The sequence below is a fragment of the Pelophylax lessonae genome, assembly GCF_965119305.1.
Source record: "Pelophylax lessonae genome assembly, chromosome: 3".
Lineage (NCBI taxonomy): Eukaryota > Metazoa > Chordata > Amphibia > Anura > Ranidae > Pelophylax > Pelophylax lessonae.
In genome coordinates, this window is record NC_138770.1 from 402,470,446 (window position 1) to 402,491,513 (window position 21,068).

Here is a 21,068-nt window from a genome sequence, read left to right on the forward strand (position 1 = left end):
GCTGGCACTCTGCAATCATTGGGGGCAATGCTGTAGCTGGCGCTCTGCAATTGGGGCAATGCTGTGGCTGGCGCTCTGCAATTGGGGGCAATGCTGTGGCTGGCGCTCTGCAATTGGGGGCAATGCTGTGGCTGGCACTCTGCAATTGGGGGCAATGCTGTGGCTGGCGCTCTGCAATTGGGGGCAATGTTGTGGCTGGCACTCTGCAATCATTGGGGGCAAAGCTGTGGCTGGCGCTCTGCAATTGGGGCAATGTTGTGGCTGGCGCTCTGCAATTGGGGGCAATGTTGTGGCTGGCACTCTGCAATCATTGGGGGCAAAGCTGTGGCTGGCGCTCTGCAATTGGGGCAATGTTGTGGCTGGCGCTCTGCAATTGGGGGCAATGTTGTGGCTGGCACTCTGCAATCATTGGGGGCAAAGCTGTGGCTGGCGCTCTGCAATTGGGGCAATGTTGTGGCTGGCGCTCTGCAATTGGGGGCAATGCTGTGGCTGGCACTCTGCAATCATTGGGGGCAATGCTGTGGCTGGCACTCTGCAATCATTGGGGGCAATGCTGTAGCTGGCGCTCTGCAATTGGGGCAATGCTGTGGCTGGCGCTCTGCAATTGGGGGCAATGCTGTGGCTGGCGCTCTGCAATTGGGGGCAATGCTGTGGCTGGCACTCTGCAATTGGGGGCAATGCTGTGGCTGGCACTCTGCAATCATTGGGGGCAATGCTGTGGCTGGCACTCTGCAATCATTGGGGGCAATGCTGTGGCTGGCGCTCTGCAATTGGGGCAATGCTGTGGCTGGCGCTCTGCAATTGGGGGCAATGCTGTGGCTGGCGCTCTGCAATTGGGGGCAATGCTGTGGCTGGCGCTCTGCAATTTGGGGCAATGCTGTGGCTGGCACTCTGCAATCATTGGGGGCAATGCTGTGGCTGGCGCTCTGCAATTGGGGCAATGTTGTGGCTGGCGCTCTGCAATAGGGGGCAATGTTGTGGCTGGCACTCTGCAATCATTGGGGGCAAAGCTGTGGCTGGCGCTCTGCAATTGGGGCAATGTTGTGGCTGGCGCTCTGCAATTGGGGGCAATGTTGTGGCTGGCACTCTGCAATCATTGGGGGCAAAGCTGTGGCTGGCGCTCTGCAATTGGGGCAATGTTGTGGCTGGCGCTCTGCAATTGGGGGCAATGTTGTGGCTGGCACTCTGCAATCATTGGGGGCAATGCTGTGGCTGGCGCTCTGCAATTGGGGGCAATGTTGTGGCTGGCACTCTGCAATCATTGGGGGCAAAGCTGTGGCTGGCGCTCTGCAATTGGGGCAATGTTGTGGCTGGCGCTCTGCAATTGGGGGCAATGCTGTGGCTGGCACTCTGCAATCATTGGGGGCAATGCTGTGGCTGGCACTCTGCAATCATTGGGGGCAATGCTGTGGCTGGCGCTCTGCAATTGGGGCAATGCTGTGGCTGGCGCTCTGCAATTGGGGGCAATGCTGTGGATGGCGCTCTGCAATTGGGGGCAATGCTGTGGCTGGCACTCTGCAATTGGGGGCAATGCTGTGGCTGGCACTCTGCAATCATTGGGGGCAATGCTGTGGCTGGCGCTCTGCAATTGGGGCAATGTTGTGGCTGGCGCTCTGCAATTGGGGGCAATGTTGTGGCTGGCGCTCTGCAATCATTGGGGGCAATGCTGTGGCTGGCGCTCTGCAATTGGGGGCAATGCTGTGGCTGGCACTCTGCAATCATTGGGGGCAATGCTGTGGCTTGCACTCTGCAATGATTGGGGGCAATGCTGTGGCTGGCACTCTGCAATGATTGGGGGCAATGCTGTGGCTGGCACTCTGCAATGATTGGGGGCAATGCTGTGACTGGCACTCTGCAATGATTGGGGGCAATGCTGTGGCCACTGTGCATTGAAAGGGGGGCACACTGGTCTCTCTGCATTGAAAGGGGGGCACGCTGGTCACTGTGCATTAAAGGGGGCATGTACACTGGTCACTGTTCATTGAAAGGGGGGCACGCTGGTCACTGTGCATTGAAAGGGGGGCACGCTGGTCACTGTGCATTAAAGGGGGCATGTACACTGGTCACTGCATTGAAAGGGGGCAAGCTGGTCACTGTGCATTAAAGGGGGCATGTACACTGGTCACTGCATTGAAAGGGGGCACGCTGGTCACTGTGCATTGAAAGGGGGCACGCTGGTCACTGTGCATTGAAGGGGGCATGTACACTGGTCACTGTGCATTGAAGGGGGCATGTACACTGGTCACTGTGCATTGAAAGGGGGCACGCTGGTCACTGTGCATTGAAAGGGGGCACGCTGGTCTCTGTGCATTAAAAGGGGGAACGCTGGTCTCTCTGCATTGAAAGGGGGAACGCTGGTCACTGTGCATTGAAAGGGGGCACGCTGGTCATTCTGCTGGGAAAGTCGGAACTGGTTACTAAAATTTTTGAATCCCACCACTGGGTGGAGGATGTTACCGCTTCCCATTCGGCACAAATCATTGCCATGCAGGCCCAGGTGAATGCTTTGGCGGACAAGATGGAGGATGCTGAGAACCGACAGCGTCGCAACAATATCAGGGTGGTCGGCTTGCCAGAGAAGGCTGAGGGATCTAATTCTACATTGTTTGCTGAGAAGTTCTTTTGTGATCTACTCAAATTGCCTCCCCCTCCCCCGACATATGTGGTGGAAAGGGCCCATAGGGTTCCCACGGGACCTCGGCCACCCGGGGCCCCCCCGCGCCCGTTTCTGGTCCGCTTTTTGAACTTCCGTGACAGGGATCGTATCCTCTCTGAGGCCAGGAGACAGGAGGAATTGCAGTTTGAGAACAGCAAGATAATGTTATTTCCTGACTTCTCTGTGGAGACGCAGAAAAAACGCAGATCCTTTACTGAAGTGCGCAAACTCCTGAGAACCAAGGGCCTGAAATATGGCATGATGTACCCGAGCCACTTGCGTGTGGATTGCAAGGGATCTGTCCTTTTCTTCAATTCGGCGGGGGAGGCTGCTGACTGGTTGGAATCCATTTAATTTCCTCTGATGCACCTGCTCTCTTGGATGATATGGGGCTCTTGGGGCCCTGCTGCACTGTACTCCCTATTTGCAGCTCCTGTCTACGCACGGTCTGCCTCCTCAATTGCTGATGGGGGGACATCTATGGTTCCTGTATTGCTGATCCTGCCCTGAAGTTTCCTGGGTTGCCCTGGGCTGGATCCATGCTTCTATTCCTGGGGCTGTGGAATGGTCTACAGGTCATTGGAGCTCTGTGTGCTACACCTTGTTGAACTAACAATTTTTTCTTTTTTGTTTTGACTCTATTTTTCCTCCCTTTAGGTTTTTTTCCTTTTTTGAGGAATGACTATCTAACGGCCCCCCCTTTTTTGGGGCTGCCTTTGGTGGACACGAGTAATGCCGGCTGCGGTTTTTATGTTGCAGCCATGCCTTTAAAATTTTTGCTGGGTTTTGGGATTAGGCTGGGTACCCTGTTGCACTTTTTTTTGTTCCAGGTTTGGGTATCACAGCAGGGATGTTTTTTTGTTCTTGGCTCCAGGCTCCCTCCGGTGGTCACTGTTCTTTTTTACTTATGTGTCTGTATTGCTGAATGTCTGGATGGAGTCGGGGGATCGGGTTGGTCCTCGGGCTGTGCTTGGTCCTCCGGCTCCCTCCTGCTATGTGTCCCTCTGCTGTTCTATGGCTGAGCTACTTAAAATCATGTCATGGAATGTGCGGGGTCTCAATGACAAGGTAAAACGCACAGCCATTTTTAGGTATATTAAATCTGTTCAACCGCATGTTATCCTCCTCCAGGAGACGCATTTGGATGGGAGCAGGGTGCTTGCTTTGAAGAGGCCTTGGATTCAGAGGATCTTCAATGCCACTTACTCCACGTATGCCCGTGGGGTGTCTATTTTGCTGGGTAGAAATGCACCCTGCTCGATTCAAAAGGTAATTACGGATCCTGGCGGACGGTATGTTATTGTTCTCCTGGAGATTTTTCACCGGCAGGTGGTACTGGTGAGTGTCTACTTACCTCCCCCGTTCCACTCTCAGATTCTGGTGGATCTCCTGGTGACCTTGGCCCCTTATATGCACCTTCCTCTAATTATGGCGGGGGATTTCAATGCTGTTCTGGACGGCGGGCTGGACTCCTCTAACCCGGGTAGACTGTCGTCTCCTGAACTGGTGTCCTGGTCTTCCGCGGCTCCGCTTACGGAGCTGTGGCGCTGGAAAAACCCTGGGGTACGTGGCTACTCCTGTTGGTCTGGGGTGCACAGAACGGCGTCCAGGATAGATCTGGCTTTTGCTAATGGGCCTTGTCTTGCTTTGGTCCAGGATGCTACATATTTGGCGGGTGGCCTCTCTGATCACAACCCACTGCTGCTGACTCTGCGGGTGGGAGCGGGTGGAACTAGGGGTGCATGGCGCCTTTCGCCGGGTTGGCTGCAAACTGACAAGGTGATGCAGCAGGTTGAGCCCCAGATGCCTACATATTGGGAAGATAATGCCTCGTCCACGGCAGGGGTAGTCCTGTGGGATGCTTTCAAAGCGGTTATGCGGGGTCATTACATCTCTGCGATTAAGGCATCTCGTAGGGAGGCTAATGCTGACAGAGAAGCTGTTCTGCTGGAGGTCCGTAGGTTGGAAGATGAATACTCGGCCACTCCGGGACCGGCGGCCTATGCGGCCCTGGAGGAGGCCAGGAGGCGTTTGGCCTTGTTGGATACTGATTTTGCGCATGCCAACCTTAAACATAGAGCGGAGTCACTTTTTGAGAAGGGAGACAAGAATGGTAAGCTTTTGGCCTTTTTGGTGGCAGATCAGAGGGCTTCGGTAAGTGTTCCGTGCATCAAGTCTAGTTCAGGGGAACTGGTTAGGGACCCGGGGGAGATCTCCCGGGTCTTTATGGATTACTACTCTGATACCTATTCCCCCCTGCCTGCATATGACCTGGAGGAGTTGGAGCGCATTTTATCTGGTTTGCCGGTTCCGGTCTTGGAGGGTGAGGACAGTGCGTGGCTGGACAATGACATCACGTTGAAGGAAATAGAGAGAGCCATCTCCTCCTTTCCCTCCAATAAATCGCCGGGCCCTGATGGGTTCCCGGTGGAATGGTATCGGCAGTACTCAGACTCCCTGGCTCCCAGGCTCCAGGCATTGTATGCTGCGTGTTTCGATCAGGGGGCCCTGCCGGGTTCCATGCTCGAGGCGTATGTTGTTCTCCTGCCCAAGCCGGGGAAGGATCACACCCTGTGTTCCTCCTACCGCCCCATTGCCTTACTCAATGTGGATCTCAAGATACTCACGAAGGTCTTGGCTACTAGGCTGGCGGTGGTCTTGCCTTCCCTGGTGGACATTGATCAGACCGGGTTTATGCCGGGCAAGTCCACGGACACCAACCTTCGACGTCTGTTTACTCATTTGCAGGTGTCCCATGCCTCGGTTGGCACTAGGGTGGTGGTGTCCTTGGACATTGCCAAGGCCTTCGACACGGTGGATTGGGGGTACATGGGGGTGGTGCTGAGGCGCATGGGGTTTGGTCCTAAATTTTGCAAGTGGATTTCCCTCTTGTACTCCTCCCCGCGTATGGCGTTGAAGATTGGATCCTCCCTGTCTCCCTTTTTTGCAGTGGGTAGGGGGACTAGGCAGGGCTGCCCTCTTTCACCCTTTTTGTTCTCTCTGATGATTGAACCCTTGGCTATTGCATTGCGTGCATCTCCGGAGGTGGGGGCTCTGGAAGTGGGCTCCATTAAGGAGTGCCTGGCACTTTATGCGGATGATATGCTTTTATTTTTGAAGGATCCCAATGCTTCCCTGCGGGCGGTATTCAATATCCTGGACACTTTTGCAAGGTTTTCCGGCCTAAGGGTAAATTGGGATAAATCCACTATGCTCCCTATTGATCCTGGTGCCATTGCTGCAGCTGATGGGGCGCTACCGTTGAAATGGGTGACGGAGTTCACCTACCTGGGAGTCAGGGTGTCGGCGAGGGTGGCGGATTATCTTACTTTGAATCTTAACCCATTGCTGGAGGTCTTTAAACGCAGGGCGGAGGTGTGGCGTGACTTACCTTTGTCGGTTCTGGGGCGCATTAACTTGGTGAAAATGAAACTTCTCCCTGTCTTTCTGTATTTCCTTAGAAATTCCCCGGTGTGGGTCCCGCGTTCTTTCTTCCCCCGCGTTCATGGCCTGATAGGTTCCTTTATTTGGGGTACCTCTCCTCCTAGAATTGGTCTGCAGGTGTTGCAGGAGCCCTGGGGTCAGGGGGGATTGGCTTTACTTGATCTTTATAAATATTTCCTGGCTGGGCAGGGGGTGGTGGCGCGACGCTGGCTTGCGGGGGACGATGGGGACTCCGCCACGGTGCTGGAGGCGGCTGTTTTGGGCTCCTACGAGAGTCTTCGCCTTTTACTGCATCGAGGGTCCAGGGCTACATTTAAGCTGACAGGAACGATGCGTTCTACCATCAAAGCCTGGGAACAGATGCAGGTGCTGGTGGAGCCAGAAGCCACTGGTGTTTCCCCGGCCTCCCCATTGTGGTGGAACCCCAAGTTTCCTCATTTTGCCTCGATCCCTGATCCTACCATCTGGGCCGTTAAGGGGGTGAAGTTGCTGGGGGATATTGTCTCTGGTGGGGAGCTGTGCACCTTTGATGCCCTGAAGGCGCGTTATGATCTTCCAAATGGGTATTTTTTTCGCTATCTTCAACTTCGCCATGCGTTTGTGGCACAATTCGGTTCCTCTCGGGTTGTGATTAAAGCTTCAGCTCTTGAAACGGCGATACAAGCGGCGGATATGCGGAAGCCTCTCTCAGAATTGTACAGGGAATTGTTCGCTATCACTCCACCTGCTGTACGTAGGTGTCGGGAACGCTGGGTGGAGGAGGTGCCTGACCTGGATGGTGATGACTGGGATGATATGTGGAGTTCACCCTTCGCCTACCTGGTCTCTGCGAGGGACCGTCTGATTCACTTTAAATTTCTGCATCGGATTTATTACACGCCGGCGAGGCTGGCACGTATTTATCAGACGGCCTCGGCGGAGTGCTGGCGTTGTTCCCATTCACCGGCGGACTTCAGTCACATCTTCTGGGGGTGCCCGGTGGTCAAGGACTATTGGGCATCCGTCTTAGCTTGTATTGTGGAGGTGGTTAAGATTCCGGTCCCCAGCTCCGTGGAGGTTTGCCTCTTGGGGTTGGTGGATGGCTTGGCCCCTGCGAGGGCCGTTCGTACTCTGGTCAGCTTACTGCTTTTCTATGCTCGCAAGGCTCTGCTCTTACACTGGAAGAGTCCCTTGGCTCCCACGATCCTTTTCTGGAAAGGCTTGGTTAATAAAGTGACTCCGCTCTATAAGGCCACGTATCTCAGTAGGGGATGCCCCCGCAAGTTTGATAAAGTATGGAAAACATGGATAGACTCTCCGGCCTCGACCTCCGTTGATCAGCTTTAGTGTTCTGTGTGCTACTGTTCGGGATTGTCTGGGGGGGGGGGGGATGGACATGCCGGTTGGTGATATTTTCCTGTTCATTGTGTTCTTACTGTATGTGTAGAAGTCTCTCTATTTTTTGACTAAGCCATGGGGTTGCTGCTAGTGGGCTCTGTGCTGGACTAATCTATATGTTCTATGACCTTACTACTGAATAATTGGAGCAGACTTGAGGGGTATCTTTATTACTGATGGAAGCTTTGTTTGTGCACTGGACATGCTGGATGGAGCCTGGAGTGGGGGGGGGGGTGGGTGGGGGGTGGTATGGGAGGGGTTTGACCTGTTGTCACTGTTTATGCTTGTTGCCCTGCGTGGCATTGTCTTGTCTGTTTTTTTTTTTGTGTGTGCAAAAATTCAATAAAAACAAATTTTCAAAAAAAAAAAAATGTCTTCTGTTTTTCATCTTCATTACATATGGGGCACGGGGATTAGTAGTTTACAGAAGGAAGATAACATTGTCTGTACTTTCAGTTTAGATCACAGAAACTGGCATGGGCGCTGCATTTCTAGAAAGGTATTTTTTTTACCTGGTAAAAAGCCTAAAAAAAGAAAATCAATACAGCTAAAGCATCTAAGAATTGGCAAGCTGCACTTTATTACATTTTTGTTCTTGGGCTTAGACATCTTTTAGGATGGACATCAATTTTCTTTCAGTGCTTGTGATTATTTGCACTGGAGACCACAAAATGACAATGAACAGCCTCTATGCACAAATATGAACCTTCATTTGCTCTCTTTAGAGATTTGTCCAAATGGTTAGTCTCTTTGGAATGATCATGTATGGCTTGTTTGTGTACCTCTACAGTGTTTAAAAGATTAACCACGATCGGTTGGAAAATTTTGGTTGTACGTCCATTAGTCAAAGGCATGATTGTTTTTGACATGATGCTCATGATTTTGCTGCTCTGATCACCCTTTAACTAAATAATTACATTTTTATGAAATATTCAAATAAACTTCATCCGCTAAAAAGCTTGTATTTAGAGTCATCTTGTTCCCCAGAAACAGTCCAAAAGGTTTATGTCACAGGGACGTTGTTGGGCTAACTTTCAGCTAGGAACTATAGTGACTTTCTGTGACTATTTTAGCACATTGGCCCAACTTACTTTAATCTGACTCCTAGAAAAGTGACTATCTACCAGCTGTAAACCTTATGCTGTCTTGACACCTGTAGAATTATGTTTGAACATTTGGACAAGAAAGTATGAAAATCACTAGTTCAAGCATTCAATGGTGCATTTAGGGATTTCACTAATATTGAACTTTTTGTTTGAGTACCATGTCATTGTCTCAATTTTTGTAAAACATTTTACTTCTGGATTAACTATACCAAGTGTATACATAAGATTAGTTAAGATTTTTCTTGTTGTTCAATTCCATTAGATTCAACAAAAATTTCCTTGTCCTCTGATTTTTCTTTTCTTGCATTTATCAAAACCGATTGTCAAATCGTCTCCTCTAAGTCTTAGATAATGGAACCAATGGTCTGAAAAATGACAATTTAGTAAGGAAATTCTACACCTGTAAGGCCACCTTTAGGTTCGCTATCAGCTTCTCTTTTCTACCCCTGGCTGCCAAGACCTTGTATATTCTGGCTGAAAAAAGGGGAACAACATGTAGAAAGGGCTAAACTGACCAAGCCCTACTGAGTAGACCCTCATTCTAAATGTTTCCTATAATGCTTACAGAAGAATGGGGTCATTCGTAAGTATACCATAGGGGCATGCATACAGTAATTACTTCCAGGTTTGGGAGTGACTTGCCTGGTCCTTTTCATATCTCACCAAGGTAAGGAAGAGTTGAATCAAGCATTTGTCCTTTCAATGCTTTAGGCAGCTTGCTTGAACAAAGAAGCAGATCCTAGTGCAAAAGAGGATAGGAAGGTATAAGAAAAAAAGGAAATGGTGCACTGTTTAGCAAAAATTATTTAAAAAAAATCATAACTTAAATATATACCATTTATAACACAAATATGAATCCTTTTTATCATTATGTGAAATGATGTGCTCAGTGATAACATACACGTATACAGTAATACTATTCTTAATAAAACATCCAATAACATACACGTATACAGTGATGCTATTCTTTAAAAACATCCAATAATATTAAAAGTCCACTTCAAAAATATAATCTGTATTCCAAAATTAAAAAGAAAAAAGTGGTGTCCATCTATAGAGAGACAGCTATGTGTCAGTAAGCCATCACCAGACACCTTGGGGTGCAATTCCTGCTCACCTTACTCTAAAGCCCCATACACACTCAACGATTATCGGCCGACCTATCGTCCGTCTTTTGTCCAGAGTGGTGTTTTGTTGGTTGGAATGTTCCTAGACTGCACACAAATTTTCTCGCCGAACAAAAACCTACTTCAGAAGTGATGTCATGTGTTGGTTTGCTTTCTTTGTGTTCTTTCTTCTCTGAGCATGCCCAGACTTGCCCATCAGATTTTTCCCTGTCGAAATCTGTACTGACTGCACGAAAATCGTCCGTGTTTTGACGGTGGACAAAAATTTTATAGCCTGCACACCAGATTTTTTTCGTCCGAAAAGTCGGAGTTGGTTGTCGGAAGCATCATACTAACAAGCCGAAAATCGGCAGATCGGTCGTCGGACGAAAATTCCCTGACGATTTTCGACGCGTGTGTACGGGGCTTTAGACCCATTACAAATCATGCTGCGTCTTTAAAATCTTGTATTAACAGCCTGGTATGCTTACACATAGAGAACCTCATCTTGTGACATACCTTTTTGACTGGGCAAGCTCCACATGGGACTGAATGCTCAGGCATGATTTCCACTTACATAGTGAGGTCCTGCAAGCAACGTTCCACCTGGCCAGGTACACCTTATAAGCCTGAACATTCGGTTCCAAGTGGAGTTTGCCCAGTCAAAAAGGTATATCACAAGAGGAGGTTATCCAATTGGAGGCATACCAGGCCAATAATACAAGATCCTAAAGTTGCAGCATGATCTGTAATGGGTCTTAGAGCAAGGTGAGCAGGCATTGCACTCAAAGGTGTCTGGTGATGATTTTCTGACACATAGCTGTGTCTATGGATGGACACTACATTTTTTCTTTTTAATTTTGGAATACAGATTATACTTTTGAAGTCGACTTTTATTATTATTGGATGTTTTATTAAGAATAATATCACTGTATATGTGTATGTTATCACTGAGCACATCATTTCACGCAATGATATAAAAGAATCATATTTGCGATATAAATGGTATATATTAGAGTTATGATTTCAAATCATTTTGGCTGAACAGCGCATCATTTCCTTTTTTTTACTTTGAGTGGTCTGAGTTTCACCATATAAGTGGTGCAACAGTTCTTTTCAAAGCACATTTACTGTTGTTATTCACAGCGCATAAGTAACCCCATTATAAATAGGGGATAGGCAAGTACCTCCCTTTCTATTTTTTTCTGGACATACCTTGCCCACCTGTGAACAATCCACTTGGTAATAAAGGGGAACATGCCTTTGATTTATTTATAACATTATGGTACAGATATCATTTAATCCCTATTTGTATTTTAATTTAACTAGAAGACAATCTAAATGAACATCTATTTTTTGCAGTTTACTGTATACTTCTTCCTGTTTCCTATCACTGACTGTACTGATATTGCAAATGCATATAAACAGGAAATATATAAATATAATTTTTGTTTGTAAGTGCATGCCACCAAAGTCACTGCAGTCCTAGATGTTGCACAGTCTAGTAAGCAGGCTGCTGAACCCAACAGCTATCGGTTCTTTTCTTTTTTTTGCACTGTAAAAGCTCTTATTATATCTACAGGAAGTGGGGTATATTTGTAAACAGAGGACAAGGGTGTAGACGTGTAATGATCTGCTTACATGGATCACTGCTATCCTACTAGTTCAAAGTTCAGGCATTTCTGTAAAAGTATGTATACATAAAATCATTTAAATAGTAATATGATACACAAAGCAGTAGCATTGCCTAATGTCCTTTTCAGTCATCGGAGAGGAGAGGAAAAAAAAAAAATGAGAGCCACCCCAGGGGAAACGATGAAGTTACAAACAAACCCAAGTACACTAAATTGAGTACAATCTACACAATGGAGGAATTCCCTAGGATTGACTTGTCATCGCTATAATGGTCATGGTTTTATGCAATATTAACTGGCATAAAATAACTTTTATAAGCACTATTTGTATCTAAAATGGCAAGACATTACACTTTTATCATTGAGAAAAAATACTTTCTGTAAAAACAAAATATATATTGTAATGTTTCCTTGTCCCTAACAGAGAATAGTAGGGAAATCTGAACTTTAATAATTGATTTTGGAAATTATTCTTTACACAGCAAGGTGAGTATCCTTGTGATATTAAAAAAGAATAGCGCACACATGCAAAAGAAATGACTATCAAACATGGAGACAATCCATAAATACAAATGGGGATTTGGTCCCACCATATGGCCATATCGTGCTCAAGCCCACCACTACGTCAAAGTACCCTATTATCAGTGGGTCCTACACCATCCATAAAAAAGGATGAATCCAGCCTCTCTAACCCTTGGAGATAACACTCCTTGCTGGGAGAGAAGTGCACTACAAGGGACTCCTCCTATATCTACTTGATAGTGGACACTGATAGAGTACAGGTGTGTGTGGGGGGGGGGGGGGGGGGCTCAACCTCAGAAGTCTGGTCAGACCGAATACATAATAAACAAGCAAAAAATTGGGGGAGCACACCCTGAACATGTATATCTATCTTTGCACATCTCTCCCAGCAAGGAGTGTTATCTCCAAGGGTTAGAGAGGCTGGATTCATCCTTTTTATGGATAGTGTAGGACCCACTGATAATGGGGGTACTTTGACGCAGTGGTGGGCTTGAGCACGATATGGCCATATGGTGGGACCAAATCCCCATTTTTATTTATGGATTGTCTCCATATTTGATAGTCATTTCTTTTGCATGTGTGCACTATTATTTTTTAATATCCTTGTGATATTCATGCTAACTTTTATCGATAGATGTATTTACGTGTTACTCAATGCTGTTTTTATATCTTAGAACATCCTTGCTTTCAAACATGAACATCCCTGAAGAAGAACAATAAATCCCTATTTTTTAAACGCTTTGGATGCCCATGTAATTTTGAACTTTGATCAAGGTTACGTTCCATTACTAGCACTGTGTTTATGCTTATGCTTATGTTTAGGCCACCTTTATGTTTTTAAACCCATTTTACATACTGTTTGGTTTTGTAATAAAGATGAAACTTTTATATATATATATGTATATATATATGTATATATATATATATATATATATATATATATATTTGGGGTTTTTTTTAAAGCGTTAGTCCACTTTTGTTGAGAAAAAAACATTCCCCTCTTGGTGATCTCTGTGCATTACAAGGATTTTAACAAACTTTGTTGCAGATTCCTGTCTTTTGTTATTCTGAAGAAATCATTGTTTGTTCCTCTGTGCTGAGTGGGTCTGATGGGAGTGGTTTCATAATTATCTATTAGCTGTGGCAGCTGCAGAGCACTAATAAGGAAATTTGCTGGGCCTTCATCCCTTTAGACGTGTTCCTATTTGGAAGTATCTCACCAAAAAGGAAATTTTTGTTGCAAGGGATGACTTGTATCTTAGGCAGACTTCTGGGAAAATTGGTGAGCCAATCACTCAAGCAGGAAATGATGTTTCTGGGGTGTGGTCAGGACACATTCTGTGTACAGAACAGCTCCAGGTAGCCATATTGCATTGCATTTTATGAAGATTATAGATTAACGGCTGCAGATTGAAAAGGAAAGGCCATTTTTAATAACATTCAATCACAATATGATTTGTGTCACAATTGTATACGCTATATTGTTTTTTCTTTATTTGCAGTTTTTTTCCTCATGAAAGTGGAGTTACCCTTTAAGTTTATTGTGTCTATTGTGCCAATAATAGTCCCTTGGTCCTTTTTGCAGGATATTACATTTTTTATTGATTTTTGGGATGAAGGCACCTCCACTATATTCCATCATGCTCTCAGTTTCACCCTTAGTACAAACTTACTGTCCCCTGCCTTCTACCTCCTCACTCTCTTACGTTTGGATTTTATTATTTTTAACTTTATGGGGTTTTTTTGCTGCAACACAACACTTCTCGTCTTCCCACCTAGGCAAAAATTGGGTTTCCCCTCCTTCTAAATTTTGCCTGTGTGCCAAAATGGCTTTGGTTCCCAGCAGAGCTCAAGCAGATTGAAGTTCTTCTTTAAAGTAGGACTCCAAATAATTATTTTACCTTTTTTTTTTCTTTTCTTTTTTTATAGAGTTTTGGATAGAGTGGGGAAGTCTTATGCCTCGTACACACGCAACGATTATCGGCCAACCGATCGGCCGACTTTTGTCCAGAGTTGTATTTTGTTGGTTGGAATGTGCCTAGACTGCACACGAATTTTCTCGGCCAACAAAAATCAACTTCAGAAGTGATGTCATGTGCTGGTTTACTTTCCGTGTGTTTTTTCTTCTCTGAGCATGCCCAGTCTTGCTCATCAGATTTTTGTCTGCCGAAATCTGTACTGACTGACGAAAAATCAGCCAGTTGACGGCCAACAAAAATTTTATAGCCTGCACACCAGATTTTATTCGGCCGAAAAGTCGGAGTCGGTTGTCGAAAGCATCATACTAACAAGCCGAAAATCGGCCGATTGGACGTTGGCCGAAAATTCACGGCCAACTATCGACGCGTGTGTACGGGGCATTAGGCCGACCATACATGGTTCAAATCTCAGCCAGTTCAGCAGAAACTGGCTGAGATTCAAAGCATTAGTGGGCAGGCTGAATGTACCAGGATGATCAATCTATCAACTTGGGTACAACCAGCTTGCCGGACTTTACATGCGATTATTGCTAGCGGCTGTTGTAATTGCTAGCAATATTCACTGTGTGTGGGGTGGCAGACATTGAGCGGATGGCAAGGTAGATGAGTCTGGCAGCAGCATACATGATAGACTGTTACAGGGACACAGACAGAATTAAAAATCTGTGGGGTTCTAATATTTTTCAATTCTTTCCCAAAAACAAGAAAAGAAAGTTTTGTCCAGAGTTTCACAAGCTTTTGTAGTAAATTCCACTAAACCTGATTGAATCATAAAAAGCTGTTATTACTAAGTGCTTTAGTTGCATTGTTTGCGACAGTTTGCTGGAAATTTGCAATTTTTTTTTTTTTTTTGCTTTTTTTCAGTAAGTAAGCAAAACTTCAGTCTGCGATTTTAACAGTTCCTTATTTTAAAAGAGGCTGCATTTCTTTGGCACATGTAATGTTTGAATGCAACAAACTGCAGATACTAAATTTCGTTCTGCCACGTATGGTACAAACATCTACTGATTCACATTCTTTACACTTTCAGCCTAACTCTAGTCTCCATCCATTCAGTTTCCTTTTGGAGGAAATGCATAATATCCTTTTCCCCCCTACCTTTGTATTTACATTAAAAGAAGACATTCGGCTGATTCATTTGCACAATAATTAAAGGAGGTTACAGCTGTGGCACACATTTGTGAAATATGCTGCACAAGCTAAAACAAACCACTCAGCACAAAGAAACAGGAAGTATAAAATAGAGAGAGAGTAAAAAATATATACTGTAAATGTAATATATATACATATATATGTATATATATATATATATATATATATATATATATGTATATATATATATATATATACACATATATATGTATTTATATATATATATATATATTTTATATATATATATATATATATATATATATATATATATATATATATATATATATATATATATATACATATACAGCTTGACAACACTGGCTGCAATGGTGCGATGGCCAGAATGATATTTGGGGCTTTCCCACTATTCTTGTGCTGGATTCTCCACTTTAGCAGAGGAGGATTTCAGTTCTGCTTCTACATTACCCATTATTTAAAACAAATTGAAAAATACAGTACAATGAGCCCATCTGTATTAACTGTAACTGGGGAGGAGGGTGCAAGAGACGCAGGTGATGAGACCATGCCACCAGAGCCCCTGAGACATGAAATATGCCAGGGGGTAAATCAGCTTGCTAACACTTACTCAAAGCTTAGTAAATATATACACTTACTCAAAGCTGAGTATATATATATCTGATAGATGTGTTCTATATAAACGCAAATATATACTGTTCCTATTTTTTTTTTTTTAATTTTAGGAGAATTACCGTATTTTCCGGCGTATAAGACGACCCCCCTAATTTTAATCTACCAGTAATACTTAAACTTAGGTTACCTTGGAGATATTATACTCGGCGTATAAGATGACCCCCCATTTTTGGGCGATTTTTTTGAGGTTCAAAAGTAGTCTTATACGCCAGAAAATACAGTACCTTTAATCCTGGACAGCACTTCAAATAATTTTTTTTTCTTCTAAAAGAAAGGCAACTTGCGTTAGGAAAAGTAGCAAAATTCAGTGTCTGCATTCTAAGCTTTAAAGGGACTAAATGCTAAACACTGTAAAGTGAGGGATATGGGGGTCAAAATTATTATATCCCTTTATTGTATGTATTCATTTTTCATATACTCAGGCTCAAGCCAGGCAATGGCTAACAGCAATAGAAATCATAAGTACACTCAATGCAGAAAAGCTATCAGTGTGAATGAACGAACCCTAATTCCTTAAATAAATAAAAAAAAAAAGATCAAAAGTTAAGAGTAATGATTTTCAGGTTAATACCAAGGCAATAATCCAATAAGGGAAGTCAAAGCGATGCCATGACCCCAAGTCAGACATCAGATGGGTGGACCTGGTTTGATAAAAGTGAGGTAATGTGCACTTTACTGTGACTTAAACGTAAAAAAAAATGTATGTGAACCTCTTTGAAATAGCTATTTTTTCTGCAGTAATTTCCAATAAAATGTATTTATTTATTTTTTATTTATTTATTACAGGTACTTGTATAGCGCTGTCAATTTACACAGCACTTTACGTATTTATTGTACATTACCATCAGTCCCTGCCCTCAAGGAGCTTACAATCTAAGGTCCCTAACTCACATTCATACATACATAGTAGGGCCAATTTGGACAGGAGCCAATTAACCTACCAGCATGTCTTTGGAATGTGGGAGGAAACTGGAGTACCCAAAGGAAACCCACACAGGCAGAACATGCAAACTCCAGGCAGGTAGTGTTGTGGTTGGGATTTAAACTGTGATTCAATCCTCATCTCAACAATAGACAAACACAAGGTGCTTAAGTTGATAACACACAAACAATTCTAATTTCTTGTGTCTTTACTGAATACAACCATTTGACATTCACAGTGCTGGGAGAAAAAGTAAGTGAACCCATAGACGAATTACTTTAATTAAAGCTAATTGGAGTCAGTAGTTTGTACACTAGGAGTCCAAGTAATTAAATGAGTTTGGAGGTTTGGTCTACAGCTACTTTGATTGCTAAAAGACACTCAAATATTTAAAGATTACTGTTCATAAGAAGCATCAGCTGATGTGAACAATGCCTCACAAAAAGGAGCTCAATGATAATATATGATCAAGAGTTGTCTATATAAGGCTGGAAGTACAGTGGCCGGATTCCCCCATCCACATTGAATGTGTGGATGGGGGGATGGGGTCCGTTTCTTTCATTCAACCCGCTGGTTGAAAAAAAAAAAAAACGACAAATGTATGGCCAGCTTTAGACTAACCATTGTCTTAACATTACAGTCAGACTATCTGACACATGTTAATTCTGTTAAATTATTGCGGCAAAAAAAAAAACCGTACAGCTCTTTCAGATGACCATGTGTGAGTAAACATGTGATCTGTGTAGTTTTTAGATTTGGATAAAGTAGGGAACGACTGGAACCTCTATCAGATTGTTATTGCAGTCTGCAGTCTATGTCCCTGTTGGAGAGATTCACCCTTTCTATTTGTCCTATTGACCATTGTCAAAAGGAAAGAAACCGATGGGAATTACTGGCAGTTGTCAGAATACAATAGTGGGAAATTCGTCTATCTGTTCCATATCCGGTGGATAGAGGAATCTATTATATTTATTTCACTCAGCCAGTAGACTGAATGAAAAAAATCTAATAGTGCATAACCAGCCTAAAGTCGGCCAGAGATGGATCAAAATTCGGCCGGTTTGGCAGGAACCAGATATCTTTTGATCCATCTATGGGCAGGCTGGTAGTACTGAAGTTGGGTTTTTTTTAACCAAAGAATACCCCAGCCGTAGATGACTAGCCTGTACAGGTGACAGTTTCCTAGCGCCGCGGGCTTACACATGTGGGTTTAGATCCTAATTTGAACACACTAGAGTACTGGTGACAACTGTATAAAGGGTCTATACATAACCATTAAGGCCCCTTTCACACTTGTGCAACTTGTCATGCAACTTTGGACATCAGAGTTGCATGACATGTCGTTCCCCATGTTTTCCAATGATACCAATTTATATATGCACAATTTCAAGTTGCAGCAACTTCAAAGTAGTTCATGCACTACTTTGGTCCAATTTCATGCAACTTGAGGGCCATAGTCTTTAATGTTAACCCTCAGAAGTTGCATGAAAGCCATACCTGAATGTTATACAATGCAACTTGTGTGCAACAGTTGTCCATTAAAACTGGTCAAAGCCAAAGTCGTATTCAAGTTGCACCCATCCAAAGTTGCATCAAAGTTGCACTTCAAAGTTCGCACAACTTTGGAGTCGTACAAGTGTCAAAGGGGCATAAATAGAACATTTTTATAGATGTCTATACATCAGACCAAAACAAGGGACAACTGAAGAAGAAAGAAGATGGATTTGGTTCCAAAATAGGCAAAGTCCCACAAAATAAAACTGGCTTGGGGGGGACACAGGGGTTAGATGGAACTAGTGACCCGCTTTCTGGTTCCATCTATTCCCTGTGTCTGCCCCAAGCAAGTTTTTGCCTTTGTTTGTTTGGAGGAGAATATAACTGTCTGTATACTCATACGGTCCTGATGAAGCTTACTGCGAAACACGTTGACCTTTGGACAGACATTTTGTCATACCCACGCAATTCTGATATGTATTGTATCTCTACTATGTATGTATATGATTCATACCTAATATTCATATTCTTTTGTATGCATGTTTGGTGAGCTGGATCCTTTGGTCAGCTTCATCACCGTTGTTTTGAACTAATATATGTTTATTTTATAATTTTGTGTATGTTTATCTGTCTCATGATATGCCCATAAAGTCCAGACATATTTACAGTAGTTTTATACAACTGTTGCTTCCCCATGCAGGTATACTTGGCCCTCGCAAGGGGTACAGATACATATGCCCTGTGTGAATGGTTACTTAAATCAATATTTGAACAACTGTATAGTTTAGGACTGTCTCTAAGCTGACTTGTAAAGTTTACAATTTTATTCAATTTTATAAAAACAAATTGTGACTTGCTCTATTTGAACCCATGTACATTAGCAAAACAAGGTTTCAATATGTAGCAAGAGTGGCTTAGCATAAAATAATACTTGTGCTCCTGATTGTGGGTGGAATGTGATTGTTGTCATTGAGCACTGTGTGAAGGAGTAGTGCGGTGGGTAAGGGATGCCTGTTATTACAAGGAAGTTGTGTTTGTACTGGGGGGGGATAAGTTATCTGTTGCCCTCCCTTCCAACATGTGGAATGCACACTGCCGCTTAAGGTCTTGGGTTTAATGATCTCTAATGTCTTTTTACAATCCTGAAGTCCTGTAATGAGTGCAGATTAGTAGTTGAAAAGTATTTAAAAGCACTCTTAAGGGGTGTTTATCTAGTCATAGTCATTGGTCTGTGAGTATGGCTGGCTTTGGGACTTTCACTTAGGAAAGAAAAAAAAACACCAGTTAAAAAAAGTACCTATTTTTACTATCTTGTTTTATTTATTTAATGTTACTCATATGATGCTTATGCTTTTTCCCATTCATATGTGCATTCATGGTTGGGCTAATTTATGTGGAATCCAAGAAACTTTAATAAATGACAGTATAGCATGCCATACTCTTTCATCAGTTCCAGGAAAAGATTAAAGTTCCATCAGACACTGATGCTGTGACACTGAGCTCCAACTGGGACTTTTATTACCTGACTTGGGAGAATTTTTTGTTTTAATTTCAGCATAGATGTAAAAAAAGAACAATGTGCCATGTCTATGGATTTTCCACGTAGCACAATGGGTGGCTGAAAAGATGTCACAAGGCATAGTACTTCTAGAACAGCAGTATCTGATGTAATCATTCCCTGTGAGCACCACTAAAAATTATTTGTTGCAGTAAGGTTCGTTTTGGACATTTTCCCGAGTGCCTGTCACAAGCACAGACGCTCATATTAACCCCCGCAGCACCAGAAGATCACTGCTGTGAGGGTATCCTGGGGCTGTGGACCTTTTACCAGTAGCCCCCAGCACAAGGGGCAATCTTCATTTCTGATAAGTACTAACCCTGGTGCTGTATAAAAAATATATATTTTCACTAAATTTTAGCTTTAACCACTTCAATACTGGGCACATTCACCCCCTTTCTGCCCTGGCTAATTTTCAGCTTTCAGCGCTGTCATATATTGAATGACAGACAATTAGTCATGCAACAATGTATCCAAATGAAATGTTTGGTATTTTTTGAGACAGATAGAGCTTTCTTTTGGTGCTAATCACAACTGGGGTTTTTATTTTTTTGCTAACAAAAAAAAGGGCAATAGTTTTGGAAAAAAATGCTTCTCTTAATTTCAGTTAAAAAATGTTGCAATGATGTGCACTGAGAGGCTGCACTGATGAGGCTGCACTCATGTGCATTGATGTGCACTGATGATGCTGCACTGATGTGCATTGATGAGGCTGCACTAATGTACATTGATGTGCACTGATGATGCTGCACTGATGTGCATTGATGAGGCTGCACTAATGTACATTGATGAGCACTGATGAGGCTGCACTGATATGCACTTTTGTGGCTGCAATGATGGGCAATAATGGGCTCTGATGAGGCTGCACTGATGTGCACTGATGAGGCTGCACTGATAAGGGGACACTGATGAGGCAGCACTGATGGGCACTGACGGGCACTGATGAGGCGGCACTGATAACTTTCACTGATGAGCACTGATCAGCTGCACTGACAGGCACTGATAAGCTGCACTGATTATTAGGGCACTGATTATCAGTGTCCTGATTATCAGTGTAAATGTTATACTCACTGTGCCCTGACAGATCAGCTCTCCTTTCCTCACACACTGTCTCTCTGTGAGGAAAGGAGAGCCAATAAACAGAAAACCACTGTTTACATTGTGACAGCTTTGATTGGACACAGCTGATCACATGGTAAAGGGCTGCTGTGATTGGCCCTTTACCCTGTAAAGGGGGTGCGCAGGAGGGGTGCTAAAGGGAGGACATCCATGGATGTCCAGAACCGGAGAGCTGCACTATAGTCCTCTTTCGGCTAAAGCACGGGCGGAAGTAGGTTAAAGAATCCCCTAAAATATTTTTTTGCAGCATTAAGCAGGCGTGTTGTCATGCGTCAATGTGCATTGGCATGCATTTTGAAGCACGCTGAGGTGCATTCTCAATGCCTTTTTCATTTTAGAATTTGGAAT